This window comes from Dermacentor andersoni, chromosome 5 (assembly GCF_023375885.2).
Source record: "Dermacentor andersoni chromosome 5, qqDerAnde1_hic_scaffold, whole genome shotgun sequence".
NCBI classification, from domain to species: Eukaryota; Metazoa; Arthropoda; class Arachnida; order Ixodida; family Ixodidae; genus Dermacentor; species Dermacentor andersoni.
This window is the reverse complement of record NC_092818.1, coordinates 204,311,549-204,334,212: the sequence shown is the minus strand read 5'-3', so window position 1 is coordinate 204,334,212 and position 22,664 is coordinate 204,311,549. Positions and strand designations below refer to the sequence as shown.

Here is a 22,664-nt window from a genome sequence, read left to right as displayed (position 1 = left end):
GAGTTCCTCATTATTATTATTTTTTTTTTGTTCTGGAGAAATGCCGTATGGCATATCTAGTAAGAGAACGAACAAAAGGCAATCGAAGTCGTACAACCCCGTGTGATGCAGGCACTGCATTCCGCAATGAGTTGGCGTACCTGTTGTCCGTTATCCAAAAGGTAAGTCCTCTGGAACATTCAGCTTTAGATTGGCATCCCCGAGTATGTTGTGCCTAATAGGCTGAGTACCAGGGCAGAGCCACAAAAGATGTCCGCTGCAGACACAGAAACTGGCACTGACCTGACTGGCTTCCACTGATGGCGAACGGAAAATCTCCAACAAATATCATTGCAGCAGAATGCTACACATGGAATCAATACCGCTGCCTGATCAAACCCACTTCCTTGGTAAAAATTGAACGCAGTATTTGTTTCGGAGATTACTAGCTCGACGACTACAAAAGGAAAGTAAACAACGACTTCAAAAGAAACTAATGTTCTGACTCAGGTGCATCAGTTGATAACCAGTGGCAAGAATGGAAGTTGTGGCTAGAGCCACGCACTGTTTTCGGAGTTCCTGTCAAAATCTCTAGTGCGCACGCGCACTGCTAAAACGCACTTAACATGCAGAAAATCGCCCACACTCGCACACTGCAGGCGTGAAACGCACCGCGAAGGCCCGTGCAACTCAGCACAAGCATGGAGAGCTGCGCAATCGTGGACTGCACATACTTGCCTGATGGCGACTAGCGTTTACAATGCTTGCAATATGGAGGCACTTCGCTCGGTTAGATCAGATGCCGATAAATGTGCGTATATAGTAAATTGTCCTGCACTAAAATGAACCTCTTGCTTAAAAGCACAGTCACGTGAGGCAATAAAATTTGTCAAGCCTTCCATAATGAGAAATTCGAGCGCAATCTCACAGCTGCAGAAGTGCACGAAACCATGGCTTAGGGCACCGATAAAAAGTTGTCAAATGTGTCGGAGTATGTTTACTGTAAGGTTTAAAGGTATTTCATTCCCTTATCATCAACCGGAGTGAACGAGTTCGGAGGTATGCGGGCGCGTCTCTTGATTGGTACTGCGCGTTAGGAAGACGGATGTGCTGCTGAACAAAAGCGCAAAGCAAATAGCTATCGCTCCAGCGTTTGAAGTGTCTCGCGCTAAACTAAACACGCGGAATCCACAAGTGCTTGGCGGAACTAAGTGCACGAGCGTAGCCGCGCCACTGTGTCAGGACGAGCCTTGCAGTGCGGGCTGGTTTCGAGAGCACAGCTCGAAGGAGCACGCCCTTTTCGTGTTCGCTGGTCGAAGGACGGTTAACCTCGTGAGGCAGGGCGCGGCTAAGGCGTAGGTAAATGGACGATACCGATATGAGCCTTGATTTGTGTGGGCAGGCCAATGACAAGAAACGCCAATTAACGAGCTAAATAAGACTGCAATAAAATTTCTGCCGCTCTTACAGCAACGTCTACGCGCGCTGGATTAATTTGCGCTGTCATTACCCTAGCATATTGAAAAGCATGATGTGGGGCTTTCTCACCGTAGGAAGGTGCGCGCGAATGTCGACGCCATGAAAGACGATGACGCGCCTTAGCTGCCCGCTCTCCTTCTGGTCCGCCAAAAAAGACACAGCGTAGTTTTTGCCAGCCTCCATCTTTAAACTACGCTACAATATTGACACCTGTACTTGTTTATCTTTATCGGGCGACCACGTTTCACCGCTTAACAAATGTTATCGCGGAGCGCAGGACGCGCGTGCATGTATCGGAAGTTTCCGGAATGTTATCTATGCTTCTATTCGCTGTCTGTGACCGAACCTTGTGTAACCTGATTGCACGTATGCGCGACGCGAATAGTGTAGAACTTTGTGGAAGACACGCGGGTCCCAGCAATTACTCTGGAACATTCGACGACTGACGTATAAAAAAAAGCCGACGCACCTGACCCGCCGATCAGATTTCCGACGATCGTCGACTGTGTTCGCCGCTGTCACCGTTCTTTAAGGCCCATTTATAGTCCGACGTTATCGGCGCGCGGGCGAGCGTCGCTCGCGGTCAGTCGCGCTACGTCGGTTGCGCTGCGCCAGCCGAGATGCCATCCCTTCTACACTTCAACGCGCGCGCTGTAGGCTGCTATCTTCGGAGCATGCGCAGAAGGTTCGCCAAGTCGCGCGCCGTCCGCAAAAGCCGTCTGCGGAGTTGTGCTGGCGCCTTTTTCTTCGCGCGCAATGCATTGTGATGCCAGAGTTCCGCCGACTTCGACGCGCGAATGGCTCAGGAGCCATATCGGCGCCGGGCCCGTCGGGGCGCGTTGGAAGCCGCCGGTTACGTTGGCTGCGCAGGTGCGCCCGACTATGGGGCTCTTGCATTGCCCAGGGGGCGCTGCGAAAAAGGTGCTAAAAAGCGCCCTCTGTCCAAAAATGGGTCGTACCAAGCTTGGTCGTCTGCTTCGGAAAGCACGTTTACAATATAGACCCGCCACTTTCGGTTGTGTTGTATCACGGCCTGCAGCGAATATCGGGCGCCGAAGATTTTTTCAGGAGTGGCACGCTGCGTAAAGGCAAGAAATTATGCAGTGCCGAATACGTGTATGCCGTTCAAGAATTAGGCGGCGAAGTTTTAGCGCGGTGTCAATCGCAAGTCAAGCGAGTCGCGTACGAAGTGGAACTTCAGGTAAGGTTTGCACGCTGCTAGATTCAGGCGCACAAACACGACGACATGCTTCCTATAAATGAATCCACAGCAGCGATGAGCAGGCATCATGTGTACGGAACTGCTCGAGCACACGACGGTACGCGCCGCGACGGCAGCGGTCTTTCAGCATACCGCGATGTACGAACTGCTCGAGCGCACGATCGTACGCGCCGCGACGGCAGCGGTCTTTCGACATGCCGCGAAACGGCGGGTCTCCTGCAATCTTTGTTGACTGCATGCCGAAACAAGTAGTTAGGCCTGCGTTGTAGTAGCGGCCATCTATCCCCTTTAGTAACTGGTAATAACTGATGCAATGCATATGAGCTCGCACGTACGTGCTAATCGCGCAGCGCGAGCTCGTGCGCTACTCGCTTGATGTAGCTTTTAATGACAACGCTCGAAAATCGATCTGCTGTAATCAATACCATCTTGCTGCGCTGCCTCAACATGCTGGCTTGAGGTCAAGTATGAGCACATTTAACTCTCTAACCTGTGCTGCTCGTAGTGGGGTAGTGAATTATCACCGAATCAACCCGGCCATTTGTGGTCATTTGCACACACCTGGGCACTTCACCACTTCGCACCGGTCGAATCGTTAATTGTCGCTGTGGCCGGGTTTCGAATCGTGAATCACCAGCCATGCCTGCTGCTATGTCGGTCTGCCGTCGGGACTGTAGGTGCAAAAGACCGAATTTTAGAACGCAGATGTATAATCAAGCAAGCTTCAAGACAGGTGAAGCAGTCAGCATGGCGCGAAGTTTCGCTTACCCAGCGCGACGAACTGCAGTTATACAGCGTGCCCGACGCTCCGCTTCGTGAGGCCTTGAAGGGAAACGATAGAATCGGATGTTGGGATTCAGGCCTTCTTGTTCATGGGAGCCCACGACGCATCAGTATCGACGGTGACGCTTTTTCGATGCTGAGCTAGGTCCCTCTGAATCGGCGTCGCCGATTCCTTCTGCTTCCAGCATTACGTCCCACGACACACGGAGAGTCCGTTTTCGTTAAACTGTAGGCTGCGACTAGCTCGCAGCGTGGTCGACGTGGTCTGTGAGAAGTGACGAGCCTTTTCGCACTCGCAACAGGGCAGAAAAAAGTGCGAATCGACGCAAAACTCGGCCTAGAAACGTGCTTCGCCACAGCCAGGGCTCAATACGACCCAAGCTGGTACGACCCAGATGTCGTTTCCCGCGCCGCCACCAGGCGCCGCTACTATACCTCAAACTCCAGCGCAAGACGCCCATAGAGGGGTCGTTTTCGCCGACGTGACGTAGAGTGCGCGCGCGCGGGCGTTACGTCGGACTATAAACGGGCCTTAAGTGTAGCCTGTCTTTGTGGGCACAGGTTCGCCCAATAAATGTGAGTTTCATCTTTCACAGTATTACTATACTGTGTTCTTTTTGCGGCCCGGACTTGGATCACGGCTTGGCGGTTGGCGTGCGGTACATGAACGAAAAGCACCAATATATAGGAACCAATATATATATATATATATATATATATATATATATATATATATATATATATATATATATATATATATATATATATATATATATATATATATAAGCGCTAATAATAGGGACTAATATAATGACACTGACTAGGTAGTTATGTGGGCTATGGCAACTGGGTTTCGTTAAAGACATGATTCAACAAAACATAATGACACTAGAGCTTCGAAAAAGCCCCTTGCATACAAGGGCTGTTAATCGTGTGCTAACAATCACCTGGCCAAATTATTTTCAGGGTGTCTGTTTCAGCTAAAAGCTGTAGGACTAACTTCAGGTTAAAAAGTGGTTCATTCCTAAGAAAAAGATGTCGGGTAAAGATATATTTTCGCGATATGCAGAAGGGAAATACTTTTTCGTCTCTGCTTCTATTGCAGGGCATTCAATAAAAACATGGAGGACTTTGAGATTACTGCCGCCCTTAATAGAAATCGGAGGATCCCCCACCCCCAGTCAAGAGGTAAGAGTGAGTAGGGTAAGTGGGTCGGTCCTATTCTTAATCGGCAAGCAAGTACATCCTTGTACCATATGCCATTTTCTCACTTATCCAGTTCCCTAGTTTTCGTTTTATCATGTTTAGTTTATTCATTGCTTGTGTATCCCACTCCTTGCGAATGATTCCTCAGTTTACGACGTAGAAAAGAGTTTAGGACTGTGGAAGGGATGGGAACATTACTATCTGTGTCGCTAAAACCCCCTGACGTAGTGTTTTCGTCGGCAGCTGCGTTGCCTTTTATACCTATATGGCCAGGTGCCTAGCGCAAGACAATCGCTTGGGTGCACATATATGCGGAGCACAACAAGCTATACAGTTAATTCAAGAGTGAATTCTTTTGTTTTCGTGAACTAATTAGGGCTCTCACGACACCTAATGAGTCTGTGAAGACAACAGCCTTAGCGACATATTTGTGTCTTCTGTGTTGAATAGCCGAGAGTATAGCGTACGCTTGCGCTGTAAAGATACAGGTGTGTGGGCTTAGTGCCTCAGATGTTGAAAATGGGGGTCCGAAAGCTGCGTAAGCAGCACCAGCAGGACAATTGCAAGCCTGTGTGCGAAATTCATCACAGGAATACTGTTCAACCTCGACACGTGGCACTCCCTCGTAGTTTATTTTTATTTTCTCCGTCATACCAAGCTACTGTGGCACGATCCTACATATATCACGGTAAACTTTGACAGTTTCGCTGATAGGTCAGTGATACTGCCAGGTAGCGTAGGTGTGCTAAAAGATACTTTTTTTGGCAGGGTCTAGTTTCGAGACTTTAGTTGCTAGACTCGAAGTGAGCAGCAAAATAACTAGTCATAGGAGGACGCAATGCTTAGAAAGTTTTCTCAATCACACCACGTTTGAACACTTCCTACAGTATGCACCCTTTCTACAGAGATTGCATACAGTCACTAAATCGCTCCTTCGTTCATTCTCGTTCGTTTATTTGTTCTTTTGCTCAATCAATTACTCAATCAATCGTTTATTTTTCCTCTTACGACAATGCCTACATCAGTGACTGGGTTCAAGAGCAAGAGAGATACTCACGGTTCAGCACTGGTATACTTTGCTCTAGAGCACATGACCACCAGTTACCGGGCTTACCGTCATATAATTACACTGATGGTTCTTTTACACCTACATCATCTGCCATTTGTGGCTGGATTCCGTCTGCAAGTGTTACCATCTCTGCCCCTCTCTGTCACTGTACTTGAGCTACAGCGACCGAGCCAGCAGCACAGCGGGCAGATTTCGCTTACGCTGTAGACCAGGGAGCTCAGTCTTCTTCACCGACTGCAGGACCGGGCCTCCAGTCCCTGAAGTTACAAAGAACGCAGGAACAACTCCATGGCCATCAGGCGCCTACGCATCAAAGCTTGCGAACTGCACGACAGCGCTGTGCTGCCGTGGCTACCAGCCCACTGCGGAACACAAGGCTAACACAAGGCCCAGGCTAACTGTGCTGCCAAAGCTGGACATGACACTTGGAGAGAAATGGCCCATATCCCGTCTCGGGAAAAGACGCGGCAACACTAGATTCTGCATACGCTTGGTGTTTACAGCCATCAGTATACATACCCCTATATAAAATCGATCCATCTTGTGACTTTTATATGCCGCGAGGCCTCAGTAGGCAAGAGCAACAATGCCTCCACCGCATCAGACTGGCCTACACGAACTACTTCAAATGCAGTATTCAACTGAGGGCTTCGCCAATGTGTTCTGAATGTAACGACCCTTAAGACCTGCAACATCGTTCTGTGCGACGGCTGCCGCTACCTGTCGAAGAGATAGTTTTTGAAGGCGGCACTACACCTGCAACGGGACTCGAGCTTGGAAGTGCGGCGGCACCACTTGCGCGTTACGTGGCGCCACGAAAGCGCTGCTGATGTTCTTGCGGCCCACAAGCCTTAACTAGACTCTAAATGTGTCTATCATGTGTGTGTGTGTGTGTGTGTGTCTATGTGTATACCATAATCATCACCCAGCACCTGGAGTAGCATGTCAGGAGATCAGCCAGGCTAACATCTCCAGCATATCATTAAGGATTGCATTTATCTTTCTCTCTCTCCCCTGGTATGATGAAAATTGCGGGGGGGGGGGGGGGCGACAAAACTGGTATATCACAATTATCTGATTTCCTGCGCGCTTACGTTTGCAGTCATGCATAAATGCGAACTGTGCAATGTATTTCTACGCATAGTATTGTGCCCTCTAACCAAGATCTTGTTTAAACTACGCGGCGTGCATTCTAATTTATAAATGAAAGTACGTATAACACGTCACGGAAGCGAAAAGGAGAAATAAACTTACTCGCTCGATTAGTCTAAACTAGGCGTCACTAAACTATATATCTGGCAAACGCATGAGTCGAACTCTTATTTCTACGCTTCTCGAGCAATGAAATCTCCAATATATCATTTATTTTTTTTTACCTCGCTGCCGCGTCTTCACACAAAAGGACGCCACTGCAAGTAGCGCGCACGCGAACTTGGGCAACTGTGCTTCCTACGCGACTTGAGTCGCAGCAAGAGGCCGACGAAAAACGGCCGGCGAACAAAAAATGGCGCGCGAAAAAATACAAGGTTCGCTTCGCGAGTGTTATCGATCTTTATTTTTTGTTTTTCCTCGCTTCTGCTTTCGCATAATCAGTGCTTCTTTGTTTTGTTTTCCCGCGCCCTCCCTTTATTCCCGTAGACGGCACTGGGCGTACCCCAGGCATTAATTACGCGCCAGTCGCCATTAATCACGTCAGCCACGAGAACCCCGAGCCACCTCGACGGCGTGGATCTTTCGTTCAGCGTCTTTCGCTCAATTTCTGTTCTTCTTTCTTTTTTCCTTCCACCGCGTGATTCTGGGAGATGGGCAGCTCCGTAAGCGCTCTTTCTTACCTTCTTGCGCTCTTTATTTGGCGAGCTTTCTTTCTGCGCCACCCTTATCGTTATTTTTATTATCTCCGTGGCATTGGGGGTGCTCGGCGATGAGGTCTGATAAATGAAGCCATCTCGGTATTTACAAAACAGCTGCGGAGTAGCCCAGCTGTGCTAATGGGCACTGCTTATTAGCGGTCGTTTGATTTCTTTGTCCACATTTTCTTATTCTCGAGGGTGTAGAGAAATACAGTGCACGGCATCCCCTCAAGAACTACTTGGCTTGACTGCGTTTTCTTGCTTCTTTTTTTTTTCCGTATCATCATCGCTGGACGGCACTACACAAGCTCACGAAAACGCACTGACTTAGTTCTTACTCTGTGAAAGCCACTCACAAGCAGACAGTTGTCTTATCAACGAGTGTGGCGTAAACAAAATGAAGACAACATGACGAAGCTTGGAAAAAACATTTTAGCCTTCAAAATTTAACTCTGGATTTTCAGTTCTTCTTAAAAATTTTCTTGGTCCCTGTTTTAATTTTCACATACCCGTAGACCATAAGAAATTATGTCTTTCTGTGACACAACGCTGTTCGGCGTGTTTCAATATTTTTCGGCTGGACACCCTGGTCGCATACATTCGCGCTATAATGTAAAGCTATTCTAAAGTGTTTCTCTTCCAATTCTGCGATCAGCACTTCACAATTGGCGGAATATTTTTTCGGCTACCCTAGAAAACTTCGAGTGTCTCTCACGCGACGTCACCAACATCGCAAACACTCCCCATTTGATATGACAATTACTTGCTGATTATGCATGATTAGACGGAACAAAAGAAAAATAATTATTTGCGACTGCACGTATTTTTCAGCACTACCACTGCGGTATTGGTCAAAAGCTTTCCAGCCGCGCTGTCAAACGACGTCACGAGAATGCGGCAACTCACAATGTCAAAGTGATGTGTATGCGGTAAATATACATTAATATGCTGAATAAAGCTGCATTCTTGCGGAATAGCCTGTGACTGACCCGTCCCAAAAGAAATAGAAGATTTCTGCATGCCGACCACTCGCCACTGGCTACTTGGAGCTGCCGGAGTGAATAGATTTACTGGCGTATGATAAAAATTATTGCTTGGCGGGAGAACGTTGTCGAGCCTTTCTGAGGCGTATACGACATGGCTATACCAGCTCTTCTTTGCTAAGGACCTGTTTAGCGGCATCTTAGAGAGCATCCCTTAGGCGCCCGTTGCTGAGGCGAGCGTCGGCGTCGTCTCTCAGTGCCCTCGTACCCGAGAAAACGAGCACAGCAAAAGGATGAAAGAGTGGACGCGGAGCGCGCATGAAAGATGGCGATAGCGAAGAGACCGCGAGGAGAAAAGCGGAGGAGGTGGGTATGCCGAAAGCGTGAGAAGAAAAGTGTAGTGCCGCGCAAGACAGGGTTTGCTGCGAAGATGGCTACGATGACGCCACAGTAGCGAGCGTCAAAATGCTGGGGACAAAGCGCTGCATGAGAGGAAGTCTGTCTGCGACGACTGCTGCAAAGCGCGCGGACGCGTCTCCCACGCGTTGCCTCTCGTGATCTCCCGATTAGTGAGGTAGAGCGAGAGAGAAAAAAAATGGCTGTGGCTTAGCTAAGGTTAAGCCCAGGATGCGAAGCATACTAGCCTTTATTTTAGTTGTTGAACCACTGTTTAGCCTGGTGAACTGCTGTATTAAATTGTTCGCGGACGACTGCTTACTTTACAAAGAGATTAAAGATGCCAATGATCAAGTGATCCTGAATAAAAGTCTTCCTGCGATTTCTGACTGGTGCGACACTTGGGAAATGAAACTTAATGAAGAAAAAACGGTTTTTATGCGCATTGCCAACAAAAAACACCCTCTAACATATCAATACACTACTAATCAATCCGCGGTCTCTGAAACAGACTCCTTTAAATATTTGGGTGTAAGCATCAACAATCGTCTAACCTGGTCGCAACACATTGATAATTTTTGTGCGTCTGCTCGACGTAAACTGGGCCTACTGAGACACAAGCTGAAACATTATCCTCCATCCGTGAAACAATTGGCATTCAACACACTCGTAAGGTCGCGATTAGAATATGCTTGCGTCCTCTGGGACCCATTCACGAAAAAAAATATTAAAAAACTGGAAAACATAAACAGGCTTGCCGTCCGCTACATATATAATTGTTATGGACGTTATGACTCCCCCTCTCAATTGATTAATGAAAATAATATTGCCACCCTAGAATTCCGAAAAAAGGTAGCACGCCTAACATTGCTTTTCCGCCTTAAGAAAAGGGAACTACAACTTGGTCATTACCCTGTCTCCAGCCGCTACCAGAAATTATCACCCTGACAAGATAACCCCTATTTTCGCGCGTACAAATTGCTTTAAATATTCCTTCTTTCCTAGAACAATAAATGATTGGAACTCTCTGGCGACCGATGTATTCCTGTCCAATAACATATTGCATGCCATTGAAAAACTGCATTTCTAATAAACGTGTGACCGCATGAGTACTTTCATGCGTGTTAGCATGAAAAAAAAACAAAAACAACCTGTGCAAACTGTGTAAAAACTGTGTAAACTGGTACTGTAAATATTTCTCTCCTTTCAATTCAATCCCTTGCATTGTATGCTTGTAGAACGTGTTTTTTATGTATTTATATTATCCATCAATGTACCTCATATGATTCAATGTATTTCATATGCACTTCTTTCCTTTGAACGTATTTAATTACATTACTGTATGAACGTATTCCCTCCTGCCTGGGTCACAAGTTGGCCTGCAGTATTCTGTAAACAAAATAAAAAAATCAATTCGAGGTATGCCCTCAACTTACGCATTTCCGCCTTGAGCTGCGCGTTCTCCTGCTTTAAAGCCGCAAGACGCGGATCCTCCATCTGCTCTGGCAGCACGGTGTACGAATGTACTGAGGTGTTGACACTGCGCCCGCCGGCGCGTCCATAGTATGTTCCGCCGCGGCGGGGCGCACCCTGTAGTTCTACTGCGAGACGAGAGATGGCGCCGCGACCAGCGGGCTCAGACCAGCGGGCTCAGCACAATTCGCAAATAGGGGATCAGAAAGTTTGGACGCGGTAGTTCATAGTGTTTTTTTTTTTTCTCTTTTTTCATTGGTTAGCCTAGGTAGGATATTAGGCAGCATAGTAGCAAGAGCTTGGTGGCGCAACCCACCGCCCCGTTCCAAAGGGGACGCTCATAACATCCATCCATCCATCCATCCATCCATCCATCCATCCATCAGATCAGTGGGCTGGCGCCTTGAGATTCCACTGCCCACGCTAGCGCTGAGAAAATGCTTTACATATAATAAAATCATGCGTGTGTCAGGCCTAATGCTTTACTGATACGAAAGTATCTGCTGTACAGCAGTTAATGATGTCATGCGGATCGCGAAGCACTTAAAGCCCATTTCCCAAGAGGCGGTGTCGCTTGTTGCCTGTGTCAGGCCGTGGGAACGGGCGAAGAAGCACAGCGATTTCGCATCTAAGTTCTGTAGCGCAGCAGCGTGGCAGCAGCTGAAGTGCACGGGGTTTTGGTCTCTTCGATAACACGTTGGGAATGTCCGGCGCATTCATTCTCAGTCATTCCCAGTCCTCTACACAGATAAGGCTGTCGAGTTTCTGCTACAGCGCATCTACGAAGTCATTTGTTGATGTGACATTGTTCGGGTTTATAAGGGCCCTGAAATCGGATATGTCCAGTAGCGGCTTCTCTTCCTCAACTACTCTGCGGTTGCCAAATTTAGGAGGCTTGAGGAGGGTGTAAATGTATAATGTCTGGTACAGCTGCAAGAAAGTAGGCATTGACGGGTGGGCATTCTGGCTTCTAGCCAATTTTACCTTACCAAAGAAACGTTCAATTCGATATTTATTCATCTTGCTTGTCAAGACATATTTAAAATTGTAATCGTGCAGGAGAGCATTGCAAAGTTTTTTTGTGGATTTTGATGTGACTCGAAGGTCCTCAGATGTCCTGTTGGTGAGGAACATGTCTTTTGTTATCAAGCCACACTGAAGTTCCTTCTCCCAGCATATTGAAGATGATGTCGCTTAGCCGCTAGCTCCAAGGCTACTTCCAAGTCCACAGGTGTTGCAGCGGGCAAAGAAGCTTGCAGATGCTGCGTCGCATTCTTGTCGTCGACTTTCGGCCGACGTCGCTTGGGTGCTCGCCCAGGAGCTTCCCTCTTCAAAGGCTGCTTTCAAGGTCTGTTTGGCCGTGTGAGGTACTTTGGGCAATTTGGAAATAAGGTGGGAACTGCGTCTTTAGACAGTACAGGCCTCTTTTCGGCGTTAAGCAGCACTTTTCCATTGAGCTTCGCGTAATATGTCCGGGATATCACGTCCTCTGAAAAATGCTTGGCGCAGACATCGTCGGTAGGTATCAAAGTCCAGTCTGCCCTCGGAATCGCACAAGCCACTGCTCCAAACGAACATTGTCGGAGGGAGCTTTGAATAGGGGCTAACGCTCCGTACAAGTCCGGTAGCGCGAATTGCAGTTTGGGACGGAACACTTTCTTCCCATTGCAAACACGTCTCAAAAAAAAAAAAAAGCGCTGCTACTTTCGTTTGCGCAATGCCCACCAGAGGTGAGCGAGTCTCTATGGCGATGAAAGCTAAACACAAGGCCATCAAACACAGGAATAAAAAAACGTGTTCAAAACACGAAGTGCAGCCGCACCAGCAAAAAAATTGGAGGACGCTTAAGCTTCGCCTTCAAGAGTGCAACGCGATAGCGTTGCACTCTTGCACCCCGTCGCACCAGGAGCTCGTGTCGCAGAAAAGCCGGTGTCGTCGGCGTCGGTGTCGGCGTCCGCGGCGTTGGCCGTGAGCGATAAATCCCGGCAGGCACTTCATGAATAAAAAACAACTTGCAAGATGGGCTGGGTGGGAATCGAACCAGGGTCTCCGGAATATGAGACGGAGACGTTACCACTCAGCCACGAGTTCGATGCTTCAAAGCGGTGCAAAAGCGCCTCTAGTGAATGCGGTGTTGCCTTAGAAACGAGCCGTAGAAAGTTATACTGCGGTGTATATCGGTAATTATGAACATGTAACTTACAGAAGTCGCAGTTACACGAGTAGCGAAGTGCGTCTCCGCTAGATTTCTTCAGCGCTATCCGCACACGCAAAGCCATCTTGCGGCGAACACAGAATACCCCCTCCTCTCAATGTACGGCGCTGCCCCGAGAGGTGGCGCGCCACGCGCGCATTGGGGTTGTGCGGGGACAGGGGAGGTATTCTGTGAGAGTCCACCTAGTGGACTGTCCATTTCAGCCATTCCCGATTGGCTAGGGCCGCTCATCTCCTCCTCGCTAGTACAGCTGCATCCAATCAGGAGCAGCCAAAATGGACAGTCCACTAGGTGGACTCCTACGGAATATCACTGCAGGTGCGAGGCGCGTCGCGTCCCGGACTCCTCTCCCTTGACGACGTTTCTCCTTGCTCCCTCACGGGTTGCAGAATCAAGCGTCCTTCCATTCATTAGATCACTATCTGTCTATCTCTCTGCCCGTGCCGATCACGACGTTTGGCTGGCGTGCATCGTTTCCCCGGGGCTCCGAGACACCGAGTTCTTTGGTTCGTTCCGCTTGCTCAGGCGCACGTTTCGTTGCCGCGCCGAACGCTCCGTTGCTCGACGCTCACCGCGTCCGATGCGGGGCGCCTCGTAAGTGATCGCTGCGCCGTAGCCCATTGTCTTACACCCCTTGGCGGGTCGACGGGAACGCTGTCGCGTTCCACTCTTGAAGACGAAGCTTAAGCGTCCTCCAATTTTTTGTCCTCGCCGTTAGGGCAGACGTCTGCTCTATGGCCGAGCTCTCCACCCGTGTAGCAAACTTCTACTCGCCTGCGATACAGGGCGCAAGGCAACATTACCGTCCCGCAGACCACGTGATTCGGCTCCCTTTGTCCTTCAAAGAGCACAACGATCGTGGGGGTCTTCTTGATTCTTCGTACTTCTAATGCCTCGGTGTTTCGGTGGTTGACAATGAGCGCCTTTAGACCGGCGTCGCTGATCTCGGGGTCCACCACCCGCACCACTCCCTTGCAGGTGTCATCCGATGCCGCCACGTATGCTGCCACGTCGAAGGGGCCCTCATTCGTGTGGATCCTCTGGATCCTGGCGTAGGCGCGCGCATTCGCTTCATGCGGCGTGGAAATAACTAGGATGCTCTGGATGCCATTGGGGCACACCGTGTCATGCCGAACTTGCTTCGGCGCCAGGGCCGCCGCCATGGCCAGCCCCCGGGCGAGTTGTATCAAATCCGACTTTTTTAAGTCCAGTCCCCCTCGAGGTCGGACGATTATCTTGAATTTCTCCCTCGGTAATCTGGGGAGCCTCGAGGCGTCCACGATACGCTTCAACGCGCTCCGTGGTGAGGCAGTACGGCTGCCGCGTTTCTCGCCTTTTTACTTCGCTTCGGGCCCCGGCATCCTCGGCTCGTCCGGCCCGGTCTTCTTGTTTTTGCCCAGCGCTGTTACCCAGCCTGAGCACTCCGCATCCTCCGGACTAATATCCATGCCTTCAACAATCACCACGCTTGGATTGGAGGCCATAGCACCGCGTCTCGCCGCGACTCGCCGAGCGTCTCGCCAAGCGGCCACCGCTCTGCCGTTAGGCTGAGCGCGTTAGGTTTAGCGGCGCGCCAGCGTGGTCCACCAGAGAACAGCTCGGGGAAAAGTCACAAAAACACCCACCGGTGAAAGTTCGGTGTCCTCCGGTTCCTTGCGACCAACCGCGTCGAATAATGCAATTGTGTAATGTGGCAGCCAGAAGAACCTGCCAAAAAGATTTAACAAAGCGGGAGCCGATATTCAGCCGTCCGCACTGGTCGGCTCTTCTCTGAAAACAGACATTCGTTCGCTAAAGGGTTTGCTATTTGCGAATAATTGGGAATGTACCGTTGATAGCATCCAACACGCCCCAATAATGAACGAATGAAAACAGACATTCGTTCATTTTTGGGGCGTGTTGGATACTATCAACGGTACATTCCCAATTATTCGCAAATAGCAAACCCTTTAACGGACGCACTCCGAAAGGGAGCATCTAGTAACCTGCACTGGGATAAGAAAAAAAGAGAACGCTTTCCAAGGCTTGAAAACGCTATTACTTTCTCGCCGTGTGCTTCGCGTGCAACCAGACTACGCAAAGGAATTCATAGTTAAAGGGACCCTGAAACGATTTTGACGATTTTCTACAAACGTACTGAGTCGTTAGAGTAGGTCCTTCTGATCATTAATTGACACATCTAAGTGCTCCGCGTAAAGCGTGTAATTTATTATAAGGTTTTAAAAATGCACATCGCTGCCGATCGGAGCACGCTGCTCGGCGGAATTTTAAGCCGCCCCTACCCATATGACGAAAATCACCCATATGACGTCAGTGGGGCGAGCTATCCGATTGGCTGACCAGGGCGCGTGATCAATAATTTTTCCAACTTTATGGTAAACAAATGATATTCGTAATAGTTGGAATGTTAGTTCATTTGTTTTTATAAAGAGAAAGTAACATAAAGAGAATGCACAAGAACGATTTTTCAATACAATTAAGCACTTCCGGCACACAGCAAGTGTCGTCTGCTTGTGTTACAACGTACTCCATTTTGACGAGAGCTCCGCGGTCAGAGTCGGTCTCAGTCTTTTCGCGAGCACTATGATTCGACTTTGTTGCTTTGTGGACTGCAAACGTAGCGACTGGCAATATGTCAAGCTGCGACATCGTGTCCCTCTGCAAGGCAGCATACGAGCGAGCTGGCTGCTGCGCATCGGACTGCCGCTATCCGATCGGCGCCAGGGTTTGCGCGTTTGTGGCCGTCACTTTACACCGGAAGATTGCTAACGCAAAAGCGTTTCGCGAGTCCGGTATTAGGGCAAATGCAAGCGCAAGGGGGCAGGGTCTGGCCGCTTGACTGTGCCGTAACGGGATGAGCCATGGGAGGAGCAGAATCGCAAATGCGAATGGTCTGCACGGTGCAGCCACCTGGTGGCACAGAGCTCAACCATACACAGTAGCAGTAACGAAGTGTATTCTTCTTTGGCTGTTGGTGTGTTTTTTTCGCAGGAGTGTAATCATCAACACTTTGTTTGGCTGTTTAAGCGCTGCGCCAACAAGTGGCTGGACCGTGCAGACCGATCAGGCCACACGTACGTCTACGCTAAAGTTCCTTCATCAGCTTGAGTTTATGCCTCCAGTCATTGTCGAAATGACCAGCTTGCCTGTGGTTACCGGAATACCAGACACGTTCGGCGCTACGACAGAATGCTCGCAACGCACGCAGCTTCGATAGCTCTCGCTTGGGGTCGACGGCCAAGCGGCTAGCGGAGAGGTTTCACGCGGGCGGGGGCGGGCTCCAAAACAACCGGAAGTGGACGATGTGACGTCGCATCGTGACGCGAAACCAGTGAAGGCGGAGCTTAGCTCCGATCGCTCGGCGAACGAGTTGAGGAGGAAAAGCATGACTAGGGAGGAGGGTAACTTCTAATCGCTTGTAGCTCCATTAATACGTAACGCTTCACTTAAATTGTGGTGTGAATGTTCTACTTAAGCTGTACCCTACGCGTCTACAAAATTTGTCCGAACCGTTTCAGGGGCCCTTTAAGTGCGATGCAAGCAATAGGGGAATGGGCGTGGTACATAGTCAGGTCAGCGATGATAAAAAGGAGCATCGTACTCTCTATGCCAGCCGTAATCTAAGAGAGGAAGCCTATAGCGCTTAAGAGAAGGAATGTGACTGCTCGGTTCGGGCAGCCCAGAAGTTGTCGCGTTACTTGTACGGAGCGAGAGTCATCTTCGAGACCGACCACTGCCCTCTGAAAGGGCTTAATCAAATGTCAGAAAAAGTGGCCGCTTGCTTCGACAGAGCCTCGCCCTCCAACAGTACAACTTCTCCGTTAGATATAAAAAGGGAAAGTTGCATAGCATTGCGGATGACTTGAGCAGGCTAATTTGAAACTAGTTCTGCGTTTAGGGATCCCGACTACATTTTCTTGTTGTTTTATTGCTTTTTTTTAAGCCAAGACGATTCATTTAGCAGGACTCCAAACATGATTGATAACTCACAAATACGCGGACTTTTTTTCTTCTCGCGCATGAGATGTTTAATTGCACTGAGGCCGCCAGCGCAGATACAGCTGCGTTGAGATTGGGCAAGTTGACGAGAATTTCGATCTCATCGTGTACAGCTTGCAGCTCAAATAATAATGGATCTTAAGAATGCGTTGCATAGCATGCGGCTAGCGTGGGATCGCAGGATACATATATACATGGAGCTTAAGAAAGCTGTTTATCCTCCTCTAGGATTAAACAGCTGCATCTATGTCCCAGCGTCCCGTAGGTACGGTCGGTTGAACTTTGGGAATTGGTTGAGCCCGTTGACGGCGCTTTGTCAGCTTGTGAGCGTTTATGGTCAATGTAATACTACGCGGTGGAAGGTTTTCAAGGCTCGTAGTCATGGAAAAATCTTTTAAAAAATGTCGCAATATCACCCGAGTGGCTCAGCATCGATGGTGATAGTAAATTAGTAGACAGCTATACGAAGGACAGTAGATTATCGATCGTATGAACTTGTAAACATTCGCTTACTAAATAATTTAACAATCACGGTGTCACGCGGGCACAGGGAAACCTGAACACACCTCACTCGATCACCGCGGAAAGTCGCTGTGAAAACGCTAGAGTGAGGAAGCACGGCACCAGCAGCGAGCGAATTGACCTACGTGCTGCCTCTCGCATCAACGCGAACTGACCGTCCAAAGCGCATCGCATGCGAAGCTACCAGCACTGGGCGCACTTTGTGCACACCGCGGGTCGCATTGAAGATTAGGGCCGCGTTGCCGCGCACTTTGCCCACGTAGCAGACCACTTTGAAGATAGGGCGCCCGCTCGGCCGCACCGTACGCAGCAGCCATCCGAGTAAAACGACCCAGCCCGGTGCCTCGAGAGCGACGGAAGACGGCGCATTAACTCCCCGCTTTCCTCCCTTGCGCGCGCGATATTCAGCGGCGATCATGGTGAATCTTGCAAGTTTCACTCACACATACAACATACGGCGCGCGGAGACGATGTTATTGTGCTTGGACTTTATATGGAACCGCACGCCGACGGCGACGACAGCAATTCGCCTGCAGTGTCAATGTAATTGATATCCCAATAAAATTCGAATGGAGCTCCGCAGCTTTGGGTATCTTGCGTGTTTCGAGCTTTCTTTTAAGCTAGCGTCTTTTTTCCGAAGCGTTGAGGGGCAGCTGCCACATCAGCTCTTAACCCGTCAAACATATCGAATTTTGTGTTAGTTCGCTACGTAAAATGCCATCGCTCCTCTTTAATTGTCAGCAGTTTACAGACTCAGCGAAGCAATTCTACAGGGCTACGATGAACCTACGAAGGACCTTTTCTGCAAGTTAAGAACACAAGCTCGCTATTGTCTCTCTGATACTTCAAGAGGTCTTGAAAACTGCTCGAAGCAGTTTGAAGTAATGGAGCACCGTTTATTGCATGAAAGAAGAATTCGCATGTGGACGTGATGGCTACGGAGAAATAAGCCAAGTGAGCAAAATACCACGTGGCCATAAACAAAAAAAAAAGGAAAGGAGAAGAAATGCAATTTCCCACAGGGGTGACGACAAAGTTCGCTTCTGGGCCCGTGTAATGTTCCAATAATAGCGATGCAAATGACACGCCACGGGCGAGTCTATGGGCTCCAACTATGCTTTTTCTTCTTGTCTTTCTTTTCTTGTTTATTTATTTAGCGGGTGGGGGGGGGGGGGGGTTAGTTGGTGAAGCAACACGTAAAGATAAAGAAATATGAAACAGCTTGGAAAGCCATTTTCTCTTTTCGTGACACGAGAGAATACCATAGGCCGGAAGGGCGTTAGCGCTGCACGCTCGCGCCAGACACGCCAACGCAAGTTTTGGCGACAAAATTGACCATTCAAATTTTGAAGATTCATTTATGATAAACCATGGTATCTGTGTCTAATATCTTGATTTATCCTCCAGAATAGCTTTCTCGTATTGAAGCGCGATCCCTTAGACAGGGAAAGCATAAAACCGAACATTCACTTATTTCGCGTAAATCGTCAAAAAAAGAAAGCGACCACTGATTTACTGGTATCAGCGCTTACGTAAACATCGTAAGCAGGCATTTTCCAGCAGCGTTGGCAGGCCTGACGACTATAATAAAGGCGGGTGAGACACGGTCGGCCACACTTACGACACTTGAAGCAAGCTTCGCTTCGAGAAAACTGAGCGATAGTCTTCGTGTTCACTCGTGTCAAGCGTAGCACAGCTGACCAGCTTGTATCGCTTCTTTGAATATCCCATAATATTGTCTGTCAAAGATATACCATACCGATATTCTCGTTTCTTTTCACCCGACCAGGAGTTGTTTTAGCGGAGGACGGGTCATAAATGTACCTTCCCTGAAATACAATGCAAAAGGATAGAAAGTTTGGCGAGTTGGTACGGTAACATGATATTGAATTGTAGCGTGAAGTGACACAGACAGAGACTAGAAGCAGACAGGACGAGCGCTAACACTCAACGAATCTGAGCGTGTAAAAAGCCCCGCTAAGAAACAAGAAAAATAGAAAAAGGAAGAAAGGTTTGCTGTGGTGCGCTATTGTTAGATACGGGACCTTTTCCTGAGCCTTCTCGAGTTCACCAGACCACATCGAATCGCGTCACAGCTAATTAAGGAGCGCAGAAGCACAGCTACCACGTTCCCGAGGCGCCGCACGTCCAAACAAGTTGGCGTCCCCCACTTCGTGCGCCGCGCCGCAGGTGGAGCTATTCACTGCTTGACTCTTCCCGAAAGTGTAGCAAGAGCCTGGCACGGTTCCAGGTAACGTGGGTCCCAAGGCAAGACGGCTGTAATGCACCGCGAAGCCCTGGCAGCAATCCCCCCATCCGCCTTTGTGAAGGCAGTTGCAAGCCAGGAAGGCAATACCGCAGAGAGAAGTATGCCCTCGGACAATTGGGGCCCAAGGAGCGACTCTCTGCGCCGGGTGTGACACAATCGCACGGGCGCCTACCATTGGCCGAAAATTACGACACCTGAGCGGGCTCGCCGATTGGCCAAAAATGACGCCACCTGAGTGGGCTCGCCGACTGGCCAAACGTGACGTGACTTCGAGACACCGAAGGGCTTAAAAGCCAGAGACCGGGAGCAGCAAGGGAGCATTCCTTCATTCATCTCTTTCGAGCTTCTTGCCACGGGCCGCACCGTCCGAGTTGCTGCCGGCCCGTAATGACTTTATGACTGATAATTTCTTTGTACTCTCACTGTAAATAAACCTCCAGTTTTCATTTGAAAGTCCTCCTCAACCTCGGCCAACTCCCGCACCCAACGGCAAGATCCAACACAATGTACATAGATTGTCCCATGGTCTACGGAACGTAGCCAATATATATGACGTCAATACAGTTTTCTCGCCCCCCCCCCCCCCCCCGCAAATTGTCTAGCTATCATGTGCCCTATGAGAAATAGAAAACTTCAACAGGGTGGCAAAAAAAAGAACAAAAAATGGTTGCGGCGTTAGACATGTGTCCTCTTTTGTGCCTTGTAACATTGGTATAGTTTATCATATTCCACTTAAGTGCGGGAAAGATTACATTGGACAGAGCAGCAGGTGTATTAATATTAGACTAAAGGAACATAAACAATCACTTAACAATCCTAATGCTTAACATCTAGCGTCGCATTGTTTCAATTGCGGTTGTAAACATTTGTTCGAAGACACAAAAATTCTTTCAAGACACAAATGCCAAACCACACCGGAAATAATTGAGGCATTTCACATTAAAAGTTTAGGAGGGACCTGTGCTAGCTACGCATCATTATCTTTGTTAGAATGCGAATTTCAATATCTTCACAGCACGTGAGCTAATCTCAAATAGTGTCTTTTTGTTGTTTTATTTTTGGCTTCCCTACCTCTTGATATGTTTACCTGATGTCTTTAGACTTTGTCATGTTCATATGCTGCGGCATCTGCAATCACCTGTATATATGTTGATAGTTTCAATAAAAATTTAGTTGAGAGTTAGCGCTCGTCCTGTCTGCTTCTAGTCTCTGTCTGTGTCACTTCGCTCTACAATTCAAGATCATGTTACCATCCCTGAAATAAACGCGCGACAATGTGCCGGCAGAGATTACTTGGTAGACAGGGCCTGTTTTCATTAAAAAGCTTTTGCGCGTCTACGTATATTTACGATAGTAAGACTATCGGTTATTCGTAACGAATGTCTCATCCCAAGGAGCGTGCAAGCACTTGTCATCAACACAAAAATAGTGGCCAGTGAAACAGTTATTTTAGCTAAGCTATAGCGGTGCTCATTACTTCCGTACTAAAGCCCTGAAAACACGGCAACCGTGCGCCTTGAGTTAATTTCGCCCCAACACGGAGGCGAATGCATGCAAACAAGACCATCGCTGAGTCGCGGTGTCGTTAACCGCGCTGATCGACGCCGCACAGCCACTACCACTGCAGTCACAGTAACAGGGAGCAAGCGCGGGGTATAAACTATTAAGATGAAAACAAGCGACACGTTCGCTTATTCCCACCCGAAAGGCCTCTTACAGAAAACGCCGAGGGCCTATAGTGCACAAAACTTGTCTTGCGCTCACGGCGACAGCTTGCGCCGTGCCTCCCAGCTGTAGATGCTGCAATCCCAGAGATATCATTAGCGCCAGTGCACAGCATGAGGGCCAGAAGTATAAAAAGCTAAGACATTCACGCACGACAAAGTGCACGTGGCGAAAAACATTCTTAATTGCAGCCGGCTTCGAGACACCATCACAGAGAGCCCAGCTGTTCAAGATTACCGCCTTTCTGAGGGGTCTCTTATCATGCGTTACTCAAGCTTTTTCTTTCTTTTGTTACACGCGATAACAATAATAGACACTCACCAGCATTCGCAGCTGGTGCAAACGCTTAATAAACCGGGACGATCCCGGAGGCACTGTGAACACTTGAGCGATCCCAACTTTTGTGTAATAATATCTCTTGCTCTCATACCCGCGAGTTGCCTGACAATAACTTACTGCTGTATTCCGTGCCCAACTCCGGAATACCGCAGCGATTTATTGTCGGGCAACTCGCGGGTATAAGAGCTAATCTGCGACCTCAGTGCAGAAATGGTTACAGAATTAACCGAATTCATCAACAAACGTTGGGAAGCAGAAACAGTCCCGGATGAGTGAAACATGCCGAAGTGGTAATGATACGTAAACCAGGCAAGAAACTCCAAATAGAAAACTTCAGAATAATCTCGCTTACATCATGCCTGGGGAAGCTGTGTGAGCGAGTAGTAACCCAACGGCTACAGAACTATATGAAAGATAACGAACTAGTTCCCCACACAATGTTCGGTTTCAGACCTAAGCTATCAACACAAGATGTACTCCACCAAATATATGAAGAGGTACTCTAGAACGTCTCCAGGTAAGTTGTCTGAAGCCCCATAAGCCCCCCCCCCCCCGAAATATTTTCGTGTCGTCATGCACCGCCGACCCAAACAACCCCTGGCGACGGAAATCAGTCTGGATTTTTGTCTAGAATACCGTTGTTCACGCTCAAAAAGCCATTTCGGCACGAACATTGCGAACTCGGGCTGGGTTTCGCGGCAACGCCTATGTACCAGACCAGGAGTCACATAACGCAAGGAGCCCCATCCGAGCACAAAATTTCAAGGGCGTTTTGACGGCGAGCGAGATAGTCGCATCTCGCGGGGGCCACGAAATTTACGCGCCGCGTGGATTTCAATTCCGAAAGTTTATGGGTATAAAGTTCTCAAACTTTTGATTCGATAGGTGCATTCACATTTCAAAGTCGTGATTTAGATTTTCAATTCCGGAAATTAGTGGGTTTAATATTCTTATAAACATTTGACGCCGAAAATGCATTGACTTTCCTAAAGCCGTAGATTGCACCCTACAACGAGACAAGCCGAATCAACACACTATCAGACAAGTTGACAAAGCACGCAGCGAGGTCCGATGAGACGAAGCGCTGTGGTGTTTCATTTGTGCCGTCATGTCAGAGAAAAGAATATCAATATTTCTTTCACCTGCGCCAAAGCA

At 48.7% G+C, this 22,664-nt stretch overlaps 1 protein-coding gene across 3 annotated transcripts in view; it reads left to right on the top strand.

The window, feature by feature from the left end:
- LOC126531852 (uncharacterized) overlaps positions 1 to 22,664 on the top strand; it is a 58,991-nt gene that overhangs the window by 14,685 nt on the left and 21,642 nt on the right. For 2 of the 3 annotated variants that reach the window (XM_055071566.2, XM_055071565.2), the window contains one exon: positions 4,569 to 4,666. The exons of the other annotated variant lie outside the window; for it this stretch is intronic. The gene's annotated coding sequence lies outside the window, so the exon portion shown is untranslated. The remainder of the gene's footprint in view (positions 1 to 4,568; positions 4,667 to 22,664) is intronic. 3 annotated transcript variants of the gene reach the window in all.